Source organism: Phalacrocorax aristotelis, chromosome 10 (genome assembly GCF_949628215.1).
Source record: "Phalacrocorax aristotelis chromosome 10, bGulAri2.1, whole genome shotgun sequence".
Lineage (NCBI taxonomy): Eukaryota > Metazoa > Chordata > Aves > Suliformes > Phalacrocoracidae > Phalacrocorax > Phalacrocorax aristotelis.
Genome location: NC_134285.1, coordinates 21,290,476 through 21,315,931, shown reverse-complemented (window position 1 = coordinate 21,315,931; position 25,456 = coordinate 21,290,476). Strand labels below are relative to the sequence as shown.

Here is a 25,456-nt window from a genome sequence, read left to right as displayed (position 1 = left end):
TTATCCCAAACTGTAGGGCATTTTCCACAGATACTTCGAAAGCCCGTCTCTACAGTGAAAGGCGTATTTTCCAGAGGTCTAGCACCACAGAAGAGCAGCAACTGAAGTCCAAAGTGAACAAGCAAAACCAACGAACTGAACAGTCTCCAGTTTAAAGGAAGCCCACTAAAAAGGTAACGATCATTCCTCCCAACACCTCCAAGTAAGAAACTAAGTTAGAGAACTGTATCAGATGAAAGTCCTAGAATCAATAAAGCCTACAAAATGGGGAAGGCTTACTTGTTTGTGTAACACAGCGCAGCAAAAAAGGAACTCTTTATAGTATGCCCATAACAAGGGCAGAGATCAAAGGAAAGCTGCTTCACAGACAAACAAAAAGGAAAACACAGCACCCAGGAAGCTTGACAACTTCCACTGTTGCCTGAAGGTGCCTGCCTAGGGCTAGCAAACACATACCTAAATAAGTAGTACACATTGAAGATGTTTATGGCCTACCCAAATTTTCATGTCATTGGCCCATTTCTACTGCAGAGAAAGACTGAAGCTATGACCCACTTCAAGGGCACCTCTGCCTTGAGGACAGCACAGTCAAAATTACCTTGCTACCACTTTCACTTCCCCGTTTTCAGAGGCTGGAAATGGACAAAGCCATATTAAACCACTGTACTAACCAGAGATCCAAAAGTGAAATCCATTAGCTCTGTGATGTGAAGCAGGGGAGACAGTGGTCATGCCGAAGGACAATCAGGTAACCTGTATTGCACCACCAGATGTGACAAGCTACTGCTCCAATCTAGACCATTCCTGACATTCAGCATCATAGGTTAATTACCTACAGCAAGCAAAATAACACATAAAAAAAATTACCATGCTGTTTGGGAAAATTATACATACCCAAGAAGAAAATATTAACTACACCTCATGAACTAATCAAACCAAGGAGAAACACAAATCTTACTTCAGTAAAATATTTCGGCCTGCTACAGTAAAGGATGTAATAAAGGAGAGGCAGAGAAAATGTGTTCTTACAGACATTATTTAATTGGGCAGCTTTCTTTTCTGTTCGATTGGTCTTAAAATTCACCTAAGCATGCATTCTGATTATATTTTGACCTATGTACATCTATGGATGTAGTTTTATTTATCATTGCAATTTTCTACATTCCGTCTAAACACACCGATATGTTCTAGTATGCAGAATATTACAAAGAAGGATTTTTGGTTTTTAAATTACATTGTCTGAAGCACCACAAATGTGCCTCAAAATGAAGATTTCACATAACAGTCCCATGAGAGGGGAGGTGTGTAATTTCAAGGAACACAAAAAGTAACTATGTTTTGGGTTGCCTTCCTCAATTCAAGCTGTAAACTCAATACAATACTTTTCAAAATGTGCCTGGGATTTTCCACATAATTTGTTTTAAAAGGATGAGAAAGACACAAAAAGTTAAAGAAAATACCCTTTCAGTGCCAATTAGTCTTGTCCTTACATTAAACAAACCAGGCAAAACCTGGATTACACAAACAGCTCCACCAGAACAAAATCAGCATGGATGAGAAAGAAAAACTATTACAAAGACCAACTGGAATTTTAGAATTTAGCAGATTATTATTTTTAAAGGGACCAACAATGTTCTTTCTACCAGACATTGAAAAGATACTACAGCAAATACAAGTTAGATCCTCAATTTCATTTATCCTCAAGAAAAACTTTTGAGTAGTATTTCTGAAATAATTGAAATTTTGCCCAAACCTCACCTCATGAAAACAAGAGATTCATGACTTGCACCAGACTCATCTTTCAGCCTGCACAGCGACAGCACACAGGTCTTAGAACTATGAGAAAGAGAGCCACATAAACTGGACTTCCGTAAACAAATATGCAGGAAAGCCCATCTTCACAAACAGCTTTCCAACCCAGCACAGGCTTACCCTTTGAACAAAATAGGTATACAGTACATTACTTAAATTAGTTAATGTTTATAAACTGCACTGAAGTTTGGAATATTAGTTATTATGACCTGTCATCATGACAAATACTATGATCTGAAGAGGCTTGGGCAGCTTTAGAGCACAGAAAGAGCACAGGAATTAAGGAGTATGAAATGCTGCTTTCAGGCTTTGTAAAGTTACACGAACATACTATTCTTTCCCATTGGAAATGGGTTAACAGTCCTTCTAATTGTAAACACTTAGATAGCTATTTTAAGCTTTTTTGTTTGGAGCTGTCAGGGAAGGCAGTTGCTAGCAACAGAGAGACCAATACTCCAACATGCAGGAATCACAGCAGGCTCTAAAGTCAGAATGGCAAAGAGCAGGCCAAAAGCTTCTCCCTGCCCTCACATTCACATAGCTGACATAACCACAATGTGTCCTTCGCTCCGAATGCCTCTCCTGCCACAAATACACCAGCTGCAGAATTGCATGGATACATCCTAGAGACAGACAAAATCTCTCTGCAGTTTAGCTCTGACAAGAAAACACATCTGAATGCACTGAGCTGCAACAGGAAAGATTGCTGCAGATTCAGTTGGTTCCATCTTGACCTCTCCAGCACTCCATCACAAAACCAGATGTAGATAGGTGTCCAGCCTACGGAATACCACAGCCTGAGCACTTCACAGATTCCTTCAAGGCTTTGCAAGAGGTTACAGCATACAAATAAGGGAAGAGAAAGGGGAAGTTCATAGAGATGAAATCTCAATTTCCAGAAGTTTCTTCATAAAAGACAAACACCCTCAATACCTAGACCATAGCTCTCAGCAGAGACACTCCTGATGCCACCAGGAAGGCATCATCACTTACCAAAGCCTGGCTGGAGAACAGCTGGGACTAAAAGCACAGGCAGAACCTCAGAGTATCTAGGATCAATTTCCATCTCTGCTACAGACACACATCTTAAGCCAGCCACTTCAGATCAGTTCATAAAATGGGAATAATACTTGAAACCCAATACACTGATATTCATTAAGTATTTTGAGGTCATAAAAGTTGTATTATCTTTAATGGTACCCACTAATAGGCTAGATGGGATTCTTCTACAAAGAGCTGAAAAGTCTAATTTCAGACTTGATGCAACAGGGTAGCAATAACCAAAGAAGAAGGAGGGGACCAAAAAATGAAGAAAAAAGGTCACACAAGTAACACAGTTCTTTCGTCATATGCCTCTCTCTGCCTCACTAGACCCAGAAATATCTTTGTTTTTCAGCAGTTACATAAGCTGAAGCAGTGCTGATCTTGGTTTGCCCACATCCACACACTTGCAGCCAGCCAGAGGCCTGTGTTGACTGAACTAATCTATTATAAAACCACTCAAGTAGTCAGTCCTTAACAACACTGACAGGACTTTAGTTCAAATTTCTAAAATTATGTCTTTTAAGTAGTCTTGTGATCACTGTTGAATATGAAAGGATCGTCTTACTGTGCTGGTCCGTTACAAGGTAGAGTAAGCTCTTGGCCATGACTGGGGCTGTCAGGCATTACGACGACACAGCTAAGCAAATGCACGCTAGTTAATACTGGGGGTAGGAACGCTGAGAGATATGGGCAAGCACGACCATCACATGGTGGAAGCCAGCAAGATTTAAAGAATCCAGGGGCCCAGAGAGCACTCAGATTTCTTAATCTTTATTTAAAGAATCAGAGCACTCTCCAGGTCCCCAGATTCAGAGCTCCCTGCCAGTTACCTGCCAGACACCTGGCCAATCTCCTTTTATCCACACAGATTTCAGTGTAGGAAAGAAAGAGCAGATGGTTGGCACCGATACTGGATTGAATACAAAGCAAGCCTCTTCCATTTCTGGTTTATTTGTATCCTTACTAATATTATAAAGCACTTCCACAATTGGGCATAGTGACACCAGCCTTGTACTTACTCAGAGCAAAGTCAGAAGCTTCCTGAAGATTCAGCTTGACAAGCCTACCTGAAACCAAGCAAACCACCCACACTGCACTTTATAACTAGAAAGGAAAAATGTCATTCGATAACAGCATGAGGAAGAGTGCCCGCTATTAAGAAACCTTACAAAGCCATTTTAAATTGAGCAAAAGACTCAGAAAAACACAAAATTAAGATCGAAATGATCAAGTTCAATACCATAGGAAAATCTAAAGTTCAGGCATTAACCCACCTGCATGTGGAATTTTGTGAGAGTACAGCAGATCAAAGTACACATGCTTTTACGTTTCCTCCTGCACTGACATACTTTGCTCTGAGAGTCCCAAAACAACATAAATGCATTCTAATTGAAGTCATAACATTTTGGGCCAATAATACCACATTACACTTTGAACAGCTGTATTTGCTAAAGATACAAACTACATAATTGCTATTAACAGGAACAGTAAGTCCTTCCCATTTGTGACTTCCCAATTATACATGACCTGTTTTTTCACAAAGCACCTTACTAGAAAAGCTGATAAGACGATCAGTGCTAACCACTTGACCATCTCCAAAAGAAATTGCTACGCATTAAAAAAAATAAAATCCCTTACATAATGTAGTTTTCACTCTCAGAATGGAAGTCTAATGAACTAATCATCCCTTTGGTGTATTGATTACAATCCATAATGCATCTGGTGGATTCTAAAGGATTTTTCCACACCAGTTAGACAGTGCACCCTTATCTCAAGTAGTTTACTAGCTCAACATATGTTCCACAGCTTCTGATGACTATACTGTTTTCAAAAAATCTCCAAACAAGAAGAACAAACATCCAGTCTCCCATCAGCAGGCTGCCAATCATTACACAGTTGTCCCCTATTTGGGAGAGATCTACGAATCAACTGAGGCAGAAAAACATTCTACTAGTTGCTACACTGAAGATAAATGTCACCTGGGGGAAGCAGTTGAAGGAACCTGTCCACAACAAACTTGGTGCTATCATAATAAACTTTTATGTAACACTTTAATGCAACATAACAACACCAATTCATCCAACCTCACAACAGCTGTCATGTGCAACATTCTATTTTTAACAGGTAAACGAAGAGAGACAAAGCAGCCTGTTTTGCACTAAAGAGCGAACGGGTAGCCAACAAAAGATTATACTTCTGGAATTCCTTGAACTCAGTTTTGTCCACTGTCCACTCCTTCATACTGTGTAGATACAGTCTGTATCTGCAAGAAGTCAGGTAAAGGATCTTAATTTTCAACGGATGCACTAAAATTCAGAAACTAGTAGAGAACGCTACTTCTTAAAATACCCAATACAACTCGTCTGGCCCTGATGCAAATGTTAAGGCTATTTTGATATAAAAATCACAATGTCTTCTAAAGCACACAGAAGTTCACCTACCCATATCTGTAAAAGAGTTCTAACATTAATATGTATATGGCAGTGTCATACTAGAAATCTCTAACCAATACACTGCAGACACAGCGTTCTACGATGCCTTTGAATGGTTTACTAGCTCTGCCTGGAACTGCAGGCTAAAGGGAAGGACTCTTTCACTTGCATGAACTATACCGGGGGGGATGGTGGTGGTTTTTTGTTGGTTTTGGTTTGTTTTCTTTTTAAAAAGAAAATTATGACGCTAGCCAAGTGTACTCCTGTTATTGTCTATGGCTTAATTTCTTGCACTGTAGTACAGAAACTGCATTACAGCAATTTCTGTTTCACACAGTTGCGTGGCCTCATAATCATAGTATAACAGCACTATATACTCATTAATGCAGTTATTCTGGCAACGCCTCTTTAAGGGAGGGAACTACTATTATTCCCTTTTTATTGAAGGGGACTAAGTCAGAGAGAGCACCTATGAAGTGAGTTCCTTGAAGAGCAGTGAATCCAACTCAGTGTCATGCTAGTGCCCTATCCTTTCAATCATCTTTTGTCTCTTACTCAGTTTGAAATCCCATCCTAAGGATGCCTAAAGTGCAAATGAAACCTCCCTGAAACATTTCTTCCTGTTTCAGCTTGCCACGCATGATAATAAACTCAAGATAAGCATATAGCAGTCAATGCAGGCATATTACGGATCTAAAAATATTTTTCTAGCTTTTATTAGAGTTGCCACCTATAAGGCATATATGCCTAGTGATACACTAACCAGCCTCGGCTGTAGTAGTGTCCAGGGGACACACAGAGCAATTCAGGAATGCTAGGCAGACCTATCCGGGTGTAAACACGATGTTATTAATTTTGTCTAGGGATGAGGTAACAATGCTGAATAACCTCATCAAATCCCTTCCCTGCATGCAATTACAAATTCAAATGAAGAAATAAGGGAAGGAACATAGTAATTTGTAGCTATAAGTAGATTAGCTCTGATACAGATTTTCATCTGTTCACATCACTTATGATCACCACGAACATAATAGCACACTTTGGAATCAGAGAATAAGAAAAAGGAAGGGGAGTCCTTAAATCCTGTACGACAGTGCTTTTCACAATTACCATGACATGTATTCCTCCCATCTTTGCAACCTCCTTCCCAACAACCACTCCAAGGGAAAAGAATTTTTGTTCTTTTCCCACAACTGCAACATCTGAGGCACCACAAATAAGAAACAGCTTTCAGACCCACAAGAAACGGATGCATGGGAGTTACACGTGTTCAGAGCCCACCCGTGCAGGGACAAGCTTCCACCTCTTGAACGCTCTGAATCTCCTGTTTAACCCTGTCTCCAGCCAAGTTAAGAGCAAAATTCATACTGATTTTTAGCAAGAATGTGGCAGAGATCACAGCAGTTGGTCTGTAGGAACAAGGACTCTTTCAGCAGACTGCGGAAGAGGCTCTGCTGCTGCCCCCACTGGCCCATCCAAGGCCCCAGCGGACTGGGTGGGGAGGCAGAAGCACCATGGTCCTGAGCCCCGGTTTTGCTCTCCAGCCACTAACCTTGGATTTCTGTCATTTAAGGGGGAAGAGGGAGGGCAGAACCAGCACACATTTGGTTGTGAAATATAACAAAATGTCATTGAAAAAATAAAATAGGGGGAAGAGTTTTTTAAATGCAAACATTAGAGATGAAATTGCAAGTCTTGGATCCCCCCTTTCCATAAAAAGCTATGTATTTCTAGCCAGCTGCTTACAAAAAAAAAAGCTTTGAGAGTTATGCATGAAGAATGCTAAGTCATGGTATTGCTTAAAAAGAACGAACAAGTACTAATTTGCACATAACTGATTAAATCCACCTATTACAGTAGATTAAGTTAAGACAATTCTGTTCCTAAATCTCCCATCACTTACATTTGTGGCTTTGCTCTCTCTCTTCCTTACTAAAAAAATCTTGACAACTCAGCACAAAATGCCCCCTTGCAGACAAAATCTGCCAACTCAAGAGACACAAAAGTACTGTCAGAAACATGAAACTGAACAAAAAAGCAGAAGAAAATTCACACTATCACTATCTGCACATAAGACCATCAGTATAAAAAGTTCAGGTAATAGAATAGCTTCTACCTGTACATAGTTCCTGCATGTAGCAGGCTAAGTTTGTATTATTGTAGCTATTTCTGAACTTAAGGCTTTGCTTAAGCCAGGCTTCCATGTTCTTCAGGTATCTTCAGCCCACCTTCTGCAACCTGTATGACCCTGGTGTTGGCATAAAGCTTCACAGTAGCATCCGCACAGAGCCAAGGATTGCCCCAAGTAGCAGTTTCAGAGGCCCAGAGCTGAAGAATTTACCACTTTCTATTTTAGACTGAGGTCAAGTATGATGGTTGGTTTCCATTCATGTTGCAACATGTAGGAAGCTAACATGTGAGAAAGGTGAGATGACGAAAAAAACTAGCAGGAAGAAGAAAATACCTTCCTTCTGAAACCAGAAGTGTATCGGTCCCTGCAGATGCACTTCCTCTTGCACCTACATTCCCAGTACATTTTGTCCATTTTCTAGAACACGATTCCTTCCAGTTAAATATACTTAGTTCCACAATTAAATCATGGCAGGACTAACTGTTTCAAAAGACATGAACCACCCATCCAATTAAGCAACTGTAATAACTTCTTAGTGTGTCTCTTGTTTTTCAGGTAACTTCTCACAATTAGTAATTCCTTTAATATAATTTTTTTACTTCTACCTTATCGGAAAGTAATAGGACAGATTTGGACATTAAAAAGCTAAAACCAACAAAAAGGAGCCGTTTACCATTTCAGTTTACTTCTCAGCTTCCTTCCTTGAAGAAATAAAAGGTTTCCCCAAATATTTCACTTGTTAATATATTTCTTTTAATTTTATGCACAGATATTTGCATGGTGAAGAAGAATCACCACTTTTGTTTTTAATATGAAAAGAATATTGTGTGCCAAGTTTCTCAATATCATTGGAGAAACTGCTGTTAGTTTGAAAGATCGTGAATTATAAAAAAATCAGTTGAGAAAATTAATGCACATACCACCCTAACATTCAGTACACATTGGATTTAAAGGTTCAGGCTTTTAATGGCAGCAGCTGGAAAAAACCCACCTGCCAGTTGCTCAACTCCTAGTATCACTTCACTAGCTCTCTAGACAAATTCTAAAATAAGCAGATCTGCAACTCTAATATTAAAAAAGGGAGTGTGGTAAGCAAGTTCAACTTTTCAAGCTTTTTATACCTTAAGTAAGTAAAGTGATACTTACAGTGGTCTTTGAATAAACAGTTTAAAATTAAGTCCACAGCAATAAAGGTACTTTGCTTGCCTAGCTGCAACAGTAAAAGTTTCCTCAGCCGAATATAGATGGATTCTGTTCCTCTTCATTGTGGAGAACTAACTCTTCAGTAACAATACCCACCATGTGTTCCTTGCTTATCTGTGTACTTCAATACTCTCTACTATTGAGAGTGACTTAGCCGTTTCGCTAAACCAGCCTAGAAATAATTTCTACAATCATTCTGGGGAGGAATGAAGGGAGATCTATACTTGTAAATGGTTAACACTCTCCCCCAAGCAAATTGCACACACGTGCAAAAAGGCAAAGGAAATAATTAACCTTCCATCTCCTGGATTTTGGCTTCAATTCCCTAAAGTAGTTTCATGCACAAAATGGACATGTGGAAAGAATAATGAGTGCTGACCAATTTGCTGAGGGTTGTGGAAAACTAGGCTGCGGTGCACAGCAAGCTCTCACCAGAGATCTGCTGCAGTCTCTGCCACACAGACCTCAGCAAACGTGCACCGCAAAAGCAGCACAATGTCCTTCCCAAGCATTCTTGAAAACCTCAGCATTTAAAAGCAATCACTGACCACCTCTTCCGTCCCACACTAAAGCTTTACAACCTCCGGGTTTTGTTTTTTTAAATACAGACAATCAATAAGAGTATGCACTAACTTAAAGTCACTTGTTAGTCTTTAAGGCATGCAATCACATGACCCTAAGGCCTCCTCTGGACACTGGTACCCTTTCTGCCTGGAGATACAATCCATTTATTTTAAAACACAGAAGGGTGTTTTAATCTACAAGTTTGCTTCCAGTTTGAAGCAAAAAATCCCTCTTCATTAAAGTATTTTAGTATTTCAAGTGATGAACAATACTTCATTACAGTATTCATTCAAGAACTCTCTCATTCATTAAAGAAAAAAGAAAGCCTGGAATGATCTTATACCAGATCCACTACTTCAGCATTATTCCTTCCTGAAGAAGCAGCAGATCTCATAAGTGCTGTCTGCATATAATTTTAGCTCTGCACTTTGCTCTACTTATTATCAAATATTTTAGGAATTGTATCTGTAATTACTAAATATCTTCCCAATTTGCATTCTTAAAAAAAAAGGAATCTTATTTTTCTATCCAAAATGGAATCTGTATTTTGGAGCTGGCAAGACACTGGGTTTCCCCCTGGCAGGTGAAGGCTACCCTTCCCTGCTCTCTTTGAGCATACTGACATCCAGGACATTAGTACCTCTGGCACATACCCCACTGTTATCCACGTCCACTCACACTGCTGTAAAAGAACTGCTCCCAGACACTTTTGTAGGCATTTGGGAACTAATAAGTTTTAATGTATATTGCTGTTGTAGATCACAGCCTGTAACTCCCTAGGTTCTTTAGTTTTTCAAACTCCCTAAGAGGCCTACTGCATTCCTACTAAGCACAAGTAGTGTTCTCCAATGGCTGCTGCAAGAAGCTAGTGTAAGCATAAGTTTCCATTTATAGGTCTCTACTAAAGGTGGTTTTTTCTCTTGTTGAGGCAAACACTGGCCTCAGTATGATGACAATCCATCTGTGCATATATCTGGTAGAAAAGTTATTTCCTCTTACAGAGGGTTATATTTATTTAGCCATAGTACAGCTGCTCCAAATCCACTCAGAGTCTAAAAGCATGCTTTTCTGATGTTGCATTTCCCAATGAAATGCATCAGCTGCTGAGCAAGAACCCAAGCCATAGCCTGAAGAAACAGTATCTCTCAAAGGGTTTGTGGCCACCCTGCAGCTGAGCTCATCCGTCTCAAAAGTCAGGAACCATGGGCTGCCCTCAAAACCAGGCACCTGGCAGCTCCCCCTGCCTTTGCAGGCAGTCTGGTATGCCATGACCTGTGGCTTTGGCTGCTGTAACACCCAGGCCTCTCCTCCATTAATTTAGGGCCCCACCAGGCACTAAACACCCCTGCAAAGACACGGGAGGCAAGCAACATTTGCTGCACAAGCATGGAGTCCTGCACCCTGTCCAGCAGCATACATAAAGGCGTCCGGGAACACATTCATTTCATTTAGGTCTTGGATAAGGATTCTTCAGTTTGTGGGTTTTTTTGTGTTTGTTTTTGGTGGCGGTGGGTTTTTTTGGTGGGTTTGTTGTTTTTGTGTTTTGGGTTTTTTTTAATATACAGCCCCTTCTGCTGTTTATACTGCTTGTTCTGCATTTCCACAAGCAATGAATATTCACAGCTTCTTTTTCAACTTCTGCATTAGAAGGAAAGCAAGCTCCCCAAAATGATAAATTAGATTAAAAAGAGCCTAGCTACATCAGTGTTCAGACTTTGCTAACAGGGAAGATTTTTGTTTGAATATTAAAAAAACCATACACTGCTACCCACAACCCTCAAGAAAAGCCCTAAAACAAAGTATCTCTCAATTGCTTTCATCCTCAACTTCCAAGAGATGCAATGCTTTCAATGAAATTAAGGCCACAATATATTTGCAGCCTGGTCGAAGGTGGTGTTCTCCCTTCTAGTAGCATCCAATTTATATTTGGATGTTTTGTTTGGCAAGGAGAGGAAATGAATGCTCTTTGCAAAGCACATTTTGTTTGAAGTCACAACAATAAGCAACACCCATGATCATTAACCAGCTGTATTCTATATTGGCTATATGTTCTAGCTCTACTGTATGTATACATGCATACATTTACATGACTACATAGGTAAAAACCAATTTAAATTAAGAAAATCTTTATGAGCAGTTTACTTAAATAATTTTTTTCTTAAAATTATGCTTTATCCCCTCAAGCAAACAAGTGCTACACAAACAATCTGATTAAATTATGAGAGCTCCAGCATATTGTCTTTGCAGCCATCAAGGAATTGTAAAAACACTCCCTTTTTTAAGTTTTAAAATAAAAACCGTTATTTTGCTTTCAAGAAGTTCTTATAAAAGATGCATCAAGGACTTCGGAGTTTTCTCACCTCCAAAATCTCAATTGGTTTGAGAACCTTCTCAGTTATCAACAAACTATTAAGCAACATGAAAGCACAACTACATAATTTTTCATGTTTAACCAGCAAGGTGTTTGCAATCATTAAACCTGTATTTAAAGTGATCTACAAAAGGGAAAAAAAAAAAAGATCTTTCAGCTGGAAATGTTTTTAAGTTACTGTGATGGAGGAAGCTTTTATTCTTAAAACTAGGAACAGCTAATCTAAAATGCTAGACAAATGAGTAAGTTATAGATTTATTAAAATGACGTTGAAAATTAACACTGAGGGTACTGAAAATAAAAAAGAAATCATGCTGTTTGAAACTAGTATCTAATATACACTTCAGGAAAAAAGCTTCAAAAATAAATTAATATCCCTGCCTTCAATTAAGATGTGAGACCCAAGACAAATTTTTCCAGCAATTGTATTTAATAATAGTAAGGGACTGTTGCTGAACAGATAAGCTGACAGTTGACATTGTTCCAGACACAGATGAGTTTTCCAGATCTTCCTTATTAAAAAAAATAAAATTACTTCCGTTTAAAAAAAAAGGGGGGGATGAGAGATAAGCCACTTATAAAGCAAAATGGTCTCCATGGTCCAGTCAGCATGCCAAGTATTAACCTTTGCTGTATTTCTTCATCTGTTGGCATTTTTAAAATTATGTATAACAAAAAAATCAAAATTCTTTCCCTTCAAAGTGATTGGTAAAGTCGGTCATCTGTTCTCAAAATTTAGCATTTGTAAGAAAACCTGCAATGCTAGTGTGAGACTACAAGTGAATTGTGTGAATGAATAAAGGCATATGGAATGAAGATTAATGAATACAACTGCAAGTAACACCAAGTAAAATGATTAAATATAATGTATTTCCAGCAATGAAGTAGTTTTCAACTAAACAGACAACATAGTTGAGAATTTCTGATGGTATAAGCATACAGAATATTGAAAGCCAAAAGAAAGACAACTTTCTTCCAGAATAAACTCCCCAGTTACTCCGTGCAACCTTGTATCAGCTCTCCAAACCAGGCCTGTAGTAGTAGCTAGGAGGAACACATTACAAAAAACAACTTTCTTGTCCTTACTTTCTTAAGCACTATGCTAAACAGGAATAGTTTTGTGCAAATCAGTCACATGCAGAAAACTTATAATAGGGAGGGCAAAGTTTGCATCAGACTTCACAATTGTTACTGTCAGGTTTTGATCCTGTTTGGTGGGTCTGTCTAGCCACATAGTGCAAAAGCAGTATCAGTTTCATGCAAAATACAGCTGTGGTTCTGTACATGAATACAACTTCTCTCAGCTCCTTACTTGTTCACCATCCAGTGTTACCTGTGCGCAAGACAGCTCTGTCTTTTCCACGTTGTAGCATTTTGTGCCCAAGACCAATTCTGAATCCAAGCTATAGCTCTTCCCAATGAAGGGTGTAACATTACAGAGGGTTACAAACAAGCGATCTACCACCAAACCATTTTTATCCCCTTTTTCAAACTAGAAAACCTCACGCTCTTCAAATCTGTTCAATGATGCATTAAGCAATTATGTTGACAGAGTAGTACTGGATTTTCATTAAAATATATCAACACTAAGCAAAAATTATCAATGAGAAAGCAAAGGGTTAAAATCTCCATTATAGTTGCCACAGAGAAATAGTAGCAAGTAACTTGACAAAATATTCACTAGGTTTCCTGCCAATTCAAAGTCATTACACTTTTCCCCTTCAGACAGGGTCACTATGTCCTGCCAATTCATGAGCTCCCAAAAATAAACTAGTTGAGTAACTGAAGATGTCAATAGACTTTCACATTCCCCCCATGCATCCAAACTGTACGGCTCGGATGGTTAGCTGTAAACAGACAGGCATCCTACACTTAATCTAGAGCACTTTCCCAAGCAAGTTCTGTCACTTAGAATAACTCAGTTATAAGTGTCACTAAACACAAAATACTCTTCCACCTCCAAACTGTACTTTTCTCTCACAAATCAAGTAATTCAGAACTGTCACCTTAAAATAATTTTTAGCTAACAGCAAAATTGAGTAGTTCTGTTTATCTTCACAATAAGAAAACCACAGTATGGCAGCTGACAGATGTATAACCACCTGGGAAAAATGCCCTGGAACCATGTTCCAAGGAAGAAAGTTGATCTACCACTTTGGTTTCTTCCATCTTTGACCTTTTCAACAGCACTGCCTAAATTACCAAAGTGAGAAACAGAAAATTATTTAATAACTGCATAAGAGCCAGGCTGAAATCACTTAAGTGCACAGAACCACAAACATGGTAATTCTGTTCACTGACAACCTGATTTCAAGCTGAGCAAGTAACCTGGCTTGGGAAACGCTACTGTGTGGAGCGCATTGAGAAATCGGTGCCTTGTTTTAAGAGTGCAACCCAGAAGCCTCAGTTCCACATCTCACATTGCTAGAACTTGGAAGGGAATAAGCATTTTGCACAGAACCAAAAGTCAGCCTTTTAATCAGGTTGTCCAGGAAAAAGCCAGTCAAAAGTGCCCATAGAGGATGCATCATATAGGCAAGCACACATGTGCATCTGAATGAAAAAAGTCACTATTCCACCTAAGGCTTAAGAGCCTGTACCTGCTGGACGTTCACAGCACAGGTGCTTGTTTTTAAAGAGGATGCCAGCAACTATTTTCTGAACAACAAAACCATCTCCTTCTCAAACACAGTAGGTGTGAGAGGGTGTGACCTGCTATACAAAGCCTGCTGACAAAACACCCATCCATAGAGATGTGATTTCAGATTCACAATCACACCTTCCTTCCCCTAAGGGAGACCCCATCAGTCAGCTCCCCTGGGTGAGGCAGAGCCTCCATTTCCCCTCTGGACATTGTACACTACCTCTTTAGTTCAGAGCAGGGTTCTGTAGCATCTTCCTTGAAGGTAATCACGTCACCTTAAAATGATGATGATAAGGCCCAAACAATGCAAGTTACTGGTCAGAAGTGAGATTGCAAGAAAGGGAAAAAGCTGGAAAGGGTTTTGTTGCATGTCCCATTGCACCAGAAAATACTTCCTCCCTGTATAGCTTTTCGCTGCCTTCTCTTTCAAGTCTGTCTTTGGTCTCAGTTGTCCCATAGTTGCCTAACAGTTCGTAAATAGAAGTGTAGACTCATATATTAGATGCAGGAAATTCCATGGCTGGAAGAACTAATGGTCTCCAGGTCAGGGCAAAGATTAAGACTTCCTCTAAGCTCTAGGTACATGCTCCTTGCCACTGACCATTTTAGTTTCAGTATAAGCAGCTTGTGGTGTCTACATATAAATAAAAGGCTGAACAAAATAATAAATACTTTCTGCCCCAAAATATTAACATCAGTTAACTCAGAGAACACTAAATGCACTGCAGTCTAATAAAAGACATGAAAAGCAAGATTTTACTTAAGATTTTTAAAGGCTAAGCAAACCCATTGACTTCTTGTTAAGAGTATGGATGCGACTTCTTAAACATTTTAACCCAACTAATAAGTTATAAAGCTCCCCCTAATTTCTAGGCTCTATTCTTGAAACACGACCTCTCTAAGAACTGCTGGTACAGTCCTGGTCACAGCACTGCAACCTCCACTACCAAATCAGACCCTCAAATTTGCTTTTGACAAAACGGACACCTAAAGATCACTTTGACCTCTAAAGGGCTAAATGTAGCCTGTACGTTTGTTACATATTATTCCAATTAAAATGGTGAAAACCTGCAGTAAAACCATACTGGCTCAGAATATGAAAGAAAGAGTACAACTGTAGACTTATCTATACCATGTAGCCCAAGAACTAGAGAGTAGGTGCAGTCCTTTTTAATTAATGCTCATGATGTGAAAGAGAAGCAAACCATCCTACACAGATTTGAATTATTCTCACAAACCCTCCTCAGTAAATTTCTGCTCAAATTTTTGACTAGAGACTATAGATAACCGGACTTTTTTATTTCTTAAGAAGCTATCTTTCTGTATTAGACATCAAAGAGCTGCTGGAAACATCAGTGCCATCTCTCCTCTTTAGCCAAGTAATGCGTGAACCAGTCCAAATACTGAGTTTTCCTGTTTGCTTTTTGTCATGCATGAAGTATGCTATTATGGTAGTAGACGGACTGAAGTGAGGGTTTACAATTTGAGATCCAACTCCAAGTATAGTTTAAATACCAATACCTTTCATGAAGGAAGCATTAAAAGCCTCTAAATCTAAGTACCTTCCCACCTTGGCACTTTTTTATTTTGCATGTGCATGAGAACGTTTGTTTGCTTTGGGACTGTCTTCCAAAAAACAGGAAGTTTTGCCCTTTCATCTAAAACTCATTCTTCCACAAACATCAACAGTAACTTCACATTACTATAACAGAAACTTCTGGTCAGGGTTGGAACAGATTATTGATTTAGATTTATCACCACTGGGGAAGAAAAAAACCAAAATACTTCTGCTTAAGAAATAGTGAAAGCAACTCAGTGTCACCCAAATATATAGCCAGCACAAAAAAAGCAGCATCTTGCCAACACAGCTATTTTAACATTACCTCCAAATATAAAATACACTGTCTCTTTAACTAAAAATCCAAATACACATGGTCAACATGAACAATTGCTTGACAAGTATTTGGGCCACTGCCTTCGGTCTCACACTTGCCTAGTGATACCTCTGACAGAGGTGCCTTGTGGAGAAATCCATAAACTCATTAAAAAGCAGCAGTGCAACCTGAAGTCCAGTGAAGGGTCTCTAACCTTGCTCTGTCACCTCTGTGTTGGAGAGATGCCTCGATCCTTATGACCAGGCTGTCAATAAGCAAATATATGCCTAAGTCATTCTTAGACAAACAAAAACCTGCATCTTGGCATATATGCATGCACAGGCAGGCTAGCTCATTTGAAAATGCCAGGAGATTACCTGAATGAGGAAACCAAATCTTCCAGTGTGCAATTTATATCAATAGAATTATTATTTAAGAGCTCTTCCAGCTGTAGATAAAAACTTTACAAGTCAAGGATTCAAATCTGCATTTTATTTCTTTTGCTAACAAAGATCTCTATTTTAATTTCCTCTGTAAAGGTAAGGTAACTAGATTTATATTGCAAATGAAAAACCTCAGATAGGCTTGTTAATTTTTTTAAAGAAAAAAAAAATATCAGCACTGACTTCAACAAAGCTTCTTGCAAGGCAGCCCATTATTAATGGGCATCAAACCTAAGCACAGCATCACATACACCAAACTTCCTAGGTTTTTAATACCTCAATACTTCAAATGTTTATTCTTTGCATCTCAAATTCAAAATTAAAATTAGTATTTTTAAGGAGTTCCACATTCTTCTTTTCATATTCTTAGGTAACAAAAGAGCACTTATTACAGATTAAATTTTTCTACAGCAGAAGTTATAGTGTATTTTCTGTAGAAAGAAATAGTGGTGATAGCAAAATAAGTCAGCCAGTACCATAACTGAAATATTTTACTTTTGCCAAAGAGCAGCATTGAAACAAACAAACAACAAAAAAGAAGAGTCAAGGTAGTTCTTCAGTAGAAAAGAAAAAAATGTCCTAAATATATTGTTACCATGATTTTCTAAATACATGCAAGAATGCAAAGGTCATTTTGATAATGATTTTAAATTAAAAAAAGGAAACCCATAATCAACATTTCACACAATTATTTACTTGCAATGACACCCTTTGTGTGCAAAAGGCTTTCCAAATATTCAAGGAGCACCTTCAACCCTTAAGAATGCCCAATGGTACGGGAATACTTTTTAATTCCTAGCTTTCACTTACAGTATATTCATTTACTTCTCCCCAAGCATCTCAACATCCCTTAAAACATCTTACAAACACTGTTGTAGCAAGACTACATTATTTACTCATTATATATACTTGATAAATATTTTTATTTTCTAAAAATTTGAAAAGATAATAACTTCCCAATAAAATAGTCCAAATAAATTTATAATTTTATTTCAATATAATAATGATTGTATTATAAATATTCCCAATATTTACCATGTCTCATACAGGACAACATCTAGAGCTTGTCAAAAAAGATTCTAAGAGGGTAATTCAGCTCAGAATTTTTTAAGTCGGGAAATCAAACTAAACTATAGAGGCAGTCAGATCTCCCTGCCGTTTCACACACAAGAGTATTTCGCATCCTGAATTGTCATCACTGGAATCTCCTAAAGCAATCAGAATGACTTACAGCTGTGGCTCTCTCTCCTCTCACCAGGAATTTGGCAGTGCTGGGATTTGTTCTCAAATGATATAAAACCAAATTCAATATAGGAAAATACTTTGCTAAATTATTCTCCACCCAGGTGTAGTAATTTCCCACAAACACAGCAAACTCTCTTTTCAGGAAGTGCTTGAAAGAATGAACAATACATTATGTAGGAAGAAATAAATCCTGAAAATAAGACAGTTTGATGGCAAAAATCCAGTAAAATCCCAAGAGTATTTTTAATGAATGGCACTTCATTGTAATTTACTTTTCAACGTGTCTAAAGGATCAATAATCTGAACTTTTAAGGATATTATGGAACTGCAAGAATAGTTGACTTGCATTACTATAAAACTCTGAACAATAATGTAATTTATGACAGATTACCACGAGACAGATGCAGAAGTTTTAAAGGAGGTTCTCAAGGAATCATAAGAGTACAGATAAGGCTACACCTAAGCATACATGATTGAGTCGAGATTGAGATCACACAACATCCTCAAGCTACCTGGTATTCAAACAGAAATGCGCTTTTACCCTAGGAACTATATCATAACAAGGCAATTTGGAGATCATTCATAATTCTGGAACTAGCTTCAACTTTAGACTTCGTTACAATGCACACTGCAAACAAGGTGACAAGCATTTCTGGAGGCCTACTGCCCCACAACATGTAGCATCAGAGAACAGATTCTAGTATAGCCATGCTGAAGGGACACAGCTGATCTGATAGCTGGAAATCAACCATACACCGTACCACAACCAGACTGCAAAGCCAAACCTGTATTTCAAAAAGTCTTCCCAGTTAAAAGCCCTTGATAAAAAAAAGAGACAAGAACAATCCTTGCAGTCACAATTAATACATGTTTTGGTCACTATAGCTCTAAAAATACTGAAAGCAACATTATTAAAAACAATAAATTAAGACAGACCCCAAAATTTAGCATGGTATTCAAGCTTGAAATAACAGCACAAACAGCAGAAAAAAAAAATTAAGAGTTTTTTTTTTTAATAAATAAATAGATACTTCATAAACTGTATTCTAGCATCACAAGAAACATTTGTTCTCAAGAAAACTGAGTTAGAATATGAGAAACAAAGGTGTATAACAGAATAGTGTATGTCCACATAAATATACATACACATATAATTTGTCTTCCCAAAATAAGCGACAAGACCATAAAATCACAGAGTCACAGAATGGCAGGGGTTGGAAGGGACCTCTGGAGATCACCTTGTCCAACCCCCCTGCTTGAGCAGGGACACCTAGAGCAGGGGGCACAGGAATCCATCAAAGCAGGTTTTGAATCTCAAGATGGCATACCAATATATATTACTATACTACAACCTCTCCTATTAGTAAGCTATGGTGGGGAAAGCCAAGCAACTGAGAACCAGTTTTCATCTGAGAAGATAATATACAGCAAAGAATAAGTAAAACATGAATAATGACTTGTTCCCACTTCCTATCTCTTTACATGCCAACACCGAATATGTAATGAATCAGTAACAAATTTAATAAGACAGACATTGGAACTGTTTCTCAGCCTACTACTTCAGTCATTCATAGCATTTAACTTATTTCAATCCTTACCAATACTTAAACTAACTAGAACTTTTAAATTATTTTCAAAGACTAAAAAAGAAAAGTGCTATTCCATGTTTTGCTGTAGGCCTTTCAAGATACCTTAAAAAAAACCCAACACCCCAACCCCACTGAACACTTTGCCACTCCCTCCAGGTTTGGCTTTTCCCAGTTTTTAACTTCTTGATCAACACCAGCTGTCAACACAACAGGAGGCGCTCAGGTAATTTACTTGTAAATAAAAAGAACATTCATTTTTGAGATATGTCAATTTCAGAGAACATCTGTACATCTTCAACACCATATATAGATTAACAAATGATATTAATTGGGTCCTGGTGATCAGGTGGCTGTCAGTTACAGCAAACATGATAAAAAGCATCAACACAGCAAGAAAAGCAAAGAATTAATTACCAAGATTTATCTCTGCATCCCCATTTGATCATTTGCTCCTGAATACCTGAACATTGGCTGCATTCAAAATGTATACATTCACATTTTGCCCCGGCGTGAAGAGTATAGCTTTTTTCCTTGTTAACATTCTGTTTATTTTTTCAGTCACTAGAGTTGATCAGCAGAAGACTCCTGAAGGGCTACAGTTGGAGACTATTCAGAAACAGAAGTTATGCAAAACGTTGTGAAGTGCTTATTGAGCAGCGTCATGATGGAAACACATGCCGTTTGTGCACTGGGAGCTGCTGTAGCTGCCAAGGAGCTTCTACACGGAATGCAAGTTGCTGGCATGCAGCTACAAAAATTTAAATTATTCCTTGAGCAACCGCCTCCTTCAGGGACCTACATATCGCGCAAGGATTTCTTGGTTTAAATGCTTAAATCACACTAAAGGGAACATGTGGTTCAAAGCACAAACAACTCCCATCTGACAGATAGCTCTGTGCCACAGTATTCCAATTATTAGGGGAGGTCCTAATGATGATATTTCCTTACACTAGCAGAACATCCCTCCTATTTACAAATTGCCCAGTGACAACTCTTCCATTTGAAGCTGACTCATAAGCCTTGGTTTGCCTGTGCCAGAATTTGCTAGCTTTTTGGGCACGCATTGCAAAACCTCACCACCAGAGCCCCTGCCTCCCTCATCCCCGTTTCATATGACAAACACCCAGAAGTGGTTATTTCTTCCTTGATGTCACTTAGAATATAACTGACTGCACTGGAGACAATAATAATATTTATGACATAACATTTTATCATAAACTGTAATTTACTGCAATCAATACAAAGATTTTATGCAATGCCTCAGAAAAAAATTTTTAAAAATCAGTTGGGTTTTTTTTTAAGAAAAAGTGAAACAATAAAAACCAAATCAGCCCTTTTCCCTAATACAAGTCTCTTCAACATCCTCATTCCTATCAGTAGGTTAAAAACTGGCTGCTAAATGTTTACCTGAGCCCAAGGGAAAACAAGGTAAGTTTTCTTGAGTAGAAACTCGAGAATTGCTAAGCCTATAGAAAACGTCCAACATTGTGGAAACAGAACCACAACTAGACAGACTCCCATTCTGATTCATGATTGCCTTCTCACATGCCTGAACACGCACACACTGCTGCTACCACCTTCACCACTGTGGCCGTTTCCAAAGAACAGCTGCAGATCCTACATCAGGGGCAACTTCAGGGATTGCCTGGCAGTTTTGACAGAACAGCATCATGGGAGTGATGCCAAACTTGAAAATATCTCCTGCAGTTCTACAGCTACCACTTACCGGTGACAATAAGAATACTAACGCAAAAGCGTAAATTAGTATCTGGAACAAGGATGTAAGCTCTCGGAAGGCCTGTACCGTGCTACAGCCCTCATCAGTTCATATCACTGCTACTCTCATGTGCCTGGACGGGTTAAAGGCTAGCAGGGATATGCCTGCCTTTTGCTAATACCCCCACAAATATACATCTATGACTAAGTCCACAGGACAACGACTCACGGACATGAAAGTTACCTACTCCTTTGCATACAAGCCCAAAGAATCCTAGCCTCAAACATTTTCTCCCACCACACAGGCTGTGAAAAGCAGAAGACTTAGCACAGGGAATTACTATTTGTATCATTACCAGAAATTATTCCAGGAATCTTTAAACACTGTTTTTGTTTTACCCTGGAAGAAAGTTTGACATTAGAACAGCTGGTATAACATAAATTTACAAGTCAGTCAAGACATGAACAATTCAAAGAAAAATCTACAAATAGAACATCATAGTAATGCATAGATTAGCATTTCTCTGCTGATTTGACATTGAAATGTTTTAATAAACTTCCAGAAGGAGTATTATGAAAGTAAGTTTACCAAGTGATAGGCCTAGTGTTGTGGTTAATTAGCCACTTGCTAAAAAAAAGAAGAAACCAACCCCCCCAAAAAAACAAAACAAAAAAACCCCAAAGCCAAACAAACGTAAACTTCTTCAGCACATCACCAAGTCCTTAATTAACAAAGCTACATACATTTTACATGAGGCATTTAATTGACAACCTGAGGAAACTACCAGCAAGATCATTGGTATGTTCAACTAAAATACATTCTAGTTGAACTCCAAGAAATTTTAAAGCAGCTTTCCATTTTTATAGTACTTTCCATCACAGTTCTCAAAACACTTTAAAAGCCTTCATAGCATTTACGACATCAGCAATGATGGTTAAAGATGACATTTCTAGAAAATTGTTTTTAATCTTAGAAAGGCCAATTTCTGAGTACCAGATCTGAAATCTTTTGGATCTGATATTTCATGAATTCCAAGTAATTCCAGAACTAAACTGATAAAAATTACAGGTAACCAGCATCTCTGAAAAACAAAGCTTAGGTTTTTCCTACAACCGTAGCTGTGGAAAGTTTCACAACCTTAGTGGTGATACCTTAGTTGTATCCACAAGAACCTTGGCATAATTTTGATGGTCTTTCAAAGTCTTAGTTAAAAGACTGGCTACTATAGCGTCGGTGGCACACTCTCAATGCCTTGTCCTATCCCTCAGCCAAGGCTGCCTGCAAGATCATCCAGCAAGATGCAACTCTTCAACTAAAGTTGAAATAGCATGTTTCAAAACTTATGCCTAGTCTAGCATTCCTTTCAGCCTCTTATTTTTTGTGGCCTGACACAGAAACTCTCCCCAATGCTCTTTTCTCCATTTCCAAGCAAGCTAGCTGAACTGCAGTTGCTTCATTTTACATAAGCAGTTTTCTCACACAAGCAATTAGACCAGAGCAAGAATTACATTAAACCTGCAGGACTGTTCACAAACCTGACCGATTTTCACCTGCTGCATAATCACTTTGGAAACCTGAACCCACAGATTCAATGAACTTTCAATTTCTCCCGTGATTTCAGGAACTATTGGTGGTGTTTCTGCTATTTCAAGTCTGTGACTTCTACGATCAGCCTTGCCCCACTTCCCCTTTCCCTGCCCCACCTAATTCTTCAGTGAAGTCAGAGGGGAACGTGGCAGTTCAGTGCAGAATACGTTCTCTTTTTAGCATTTGCAATGCAAAACTAGGTTTTGTTCAGTACAGAAATCTTGCACAATAGCCTGTGTATACGTATTCGTTCCAACAATGCTGTCCTATGCAATCACTCTGTAATTACACACAGTCATAAAGCTGCTGCTGTTGCTGCTTGGAACTGCAGTCTCGCCCTCTAGAACAACCTAATACCAGTCTCCGCATTTGGACATTGCTTTTCCCTCTTCCCCTCCCTTAACTGCTTACTGCTTGCTCCAGTATATATGGCCTTTGCTCTGCACTCAAAACACGTAGTCAGGACAAAATCAAATTATTCAGCGTATTATGAAAAAGAATCTGTTTTAAAGGAGATGCCCGGTCAATCTCTGTTGAGTAAAGAGACTATTTCTTTAATTTTGCAGGCTGCAACCACACAAGACTTCACAAACCAAAAATAAATCCTGCTTACGCCTGTTTAAAAAAAAAAAAAAACAAACACACAAACAAAAAACCCCCAAAACAACCACTTGAGTATTATATAAGATACTCACATACGTGCGTGGGTGTATTGCCAGCTTTTCCTGGTAAACTGCAAAGAATCAGTCCTTTGCAGTTGCTGCCAGAGAAAAAGCTGTACATTTGAGAGTACGGGGTTTTCAGAAATTATCTAATAAACTCCTCCCCACCCCCCTCCACCGCGTAAATCCCAGCAGAGAAATCCAGCCCTTGCAAAGCCGGGCTCACGGGCCGCAGCACACCGCGCTCGCTCGCAGCACACGCGGAGCTGCCCCTGCCCCAGCACGCCGCCAGCGAGAAGCCAAAAAACACTCCACCCTAAAAAACCCAAAGAACAACCCCAAAACCACGCAACTTCAAACCAACACCACCCCCACCCCACCCCCCACACCATCCGCAGGCAGCTGACCCGGACGCAGACAGATCCTTAAGGCGCTGCTGCAGCCGGGCAGCGGGAAGGTAGCCCTCCACAGCCCTCCTACGGATTTTCAGTAAATCAGGGGGGAAGAGCTCAGCAGCCGAGCCCGGCCCCCCGTAGCCGCTGCCCCGGCTGCGCGGTGCGGAGCCCGCCGCGCCCCTCACCTCCACGGGTGGTAGTGGTACTCCTCCTCCTGCACCCAGCACCCACGAACAAAGCACACGCACCCTCAAAAACGCCTCAGGAAAGACACCCCCCTCCTCCAAAATGGCAGGAAAACGGAAGCAAATCGTGCGAAAAAAAAAATAAAATAAATAAACCCGCCGAAAAAAAAGGAAGAAAAGGTCCTTGCTTACCTGGGCTGCGAGGCACGGCGGGGGGCCGCAGAGCGGCGATTAGCAAAGCCGTGGGGGGAGGAGGAGGAGGAGGGGTAAAATAACCAACCCAAACTTTGTTTCTTTCTCTCCGGGACTCAGGGAAAGCGTCACTTCCTAGTGTGGTAAGCGGGGAGGCTCCCGGGCCCGGGCTCCTCAACTCCTCCTCCTCCCGCCTTCCTCCTCCTCCCGCCGACCCGAAGCATCTCTTCCTGGCACCGGCCTGGCCGGCCCGCCTCCCCGCCCCTTTTTCAGAGTCGTTGGCTTGACCTTCAATGCCGGGCTTTGGCTGCTGTTTGCAGGGCGGGAGGGGAATTCCCCACCGAGGCCGGGGCGGGGTGAGAGTTTGCAGCACTGATTTGGAAGCGGAGTCCTGCGAAATACCGCCGCGTTCGACACCTGGTGGAACCCGCTGGTTTGATGCCCCGAGTTCCACACTGGCCTCCCCGGCCTGATCAGGCTGCAAGGCCCTTCTCTCTGCAGACAAAAAAAACCAACCCCAAACTAAACAATTTTTGTTTTTAAGGAACCACTTGCATCAGAAGGAAACATGTTTTCCTCTTTGCTCCTTTTGGTACCCTTTTTTCCTCACAGCTTTTTCTGGAAAAAAAAAGTGGAAGAACAGGGAAAGAAAAAAGGATTTATACCCAATACAAATCCTCAGGTCACCTCTATACTGCTGGCTGTTTCACCAAACACCTGAAATTTGCTTTCACAAGAACACTGAAATTTACTTCTCCAAGAATACATGCTGCTGAGGTTCCTAAAAACGTTCAACTTGTCTACTGGAATATGGCCTCCTCTGTTGCCTTGGCCTGAGAATAAAAAAAAACCCACAGTGTGCTGGTAAATGCAGGCACGCTGCTCCTCTTAAGGCAGGAAATAAGCTGCTTTGTCATTGCTCCCCCTGTAGACTGCTCTAGTACTCAAGTTCGTTCATAACCAACAAAACTTTCAGAATATAAAATAACATTTAGACAGCGTTCACAGCTTAGGCACTCATTCAGTGAAACATGGCAAGCAGCATGAAAACGTCAAATATTTTTCCCCCAACATGCACACTGCCACGGGTTTACCTTCATCCAGGCTCAGATCACCCAGCGCACACAGTAGCATAGCTTTTTTTCAGACCAGCAGGGCAGTTTCCCTTCCAGCACATATTGCTTTACAGAGTGAAACACAGAAGTAGTTTTTGCACTGCTCGCTCTAGTTTGCATTTCTTTCACAATTGTTCTTGGCTTCTGTGCAGAACTTTTTACCAGCTCAAGACGCATGGAAACAGAAGCCCAGAGAAGTGACTTACCCATGACTACAGAACACATCTGGTGCACAACCAGGTTTCTCTGAC

At 39.7% G+C, this 25,456-nt stretch overlaps 1 protein-coding gene across 2 annotated transcripts in view; it reads right to left on the bottom strand.

The window, feature by feature from the left end:
- MIDEAS (mitotic deacetylase associated SANT domain protein) overlaps nt 1–24,349 on the bottom strand; it is a 59,038-nt gene extending 34,689 nt beyond the window's left edge. Inside the window, exon 1 of one of the 2 annotated variants that reach the window (XM_075105693.1) lies at nt 24,091–24,349. The gene's annotated coding sequence lies outside the window, so the exon portion shown is untranslated. The remainder of the gene's footprint in view (nt 1–24,090) is intronic. The other variant, XM_075105694.1, reaches the window with a different exon arrangement.
- Between the last annotated feature and the right edge of the window lie 1,107 nt (nt 24,350–25,456).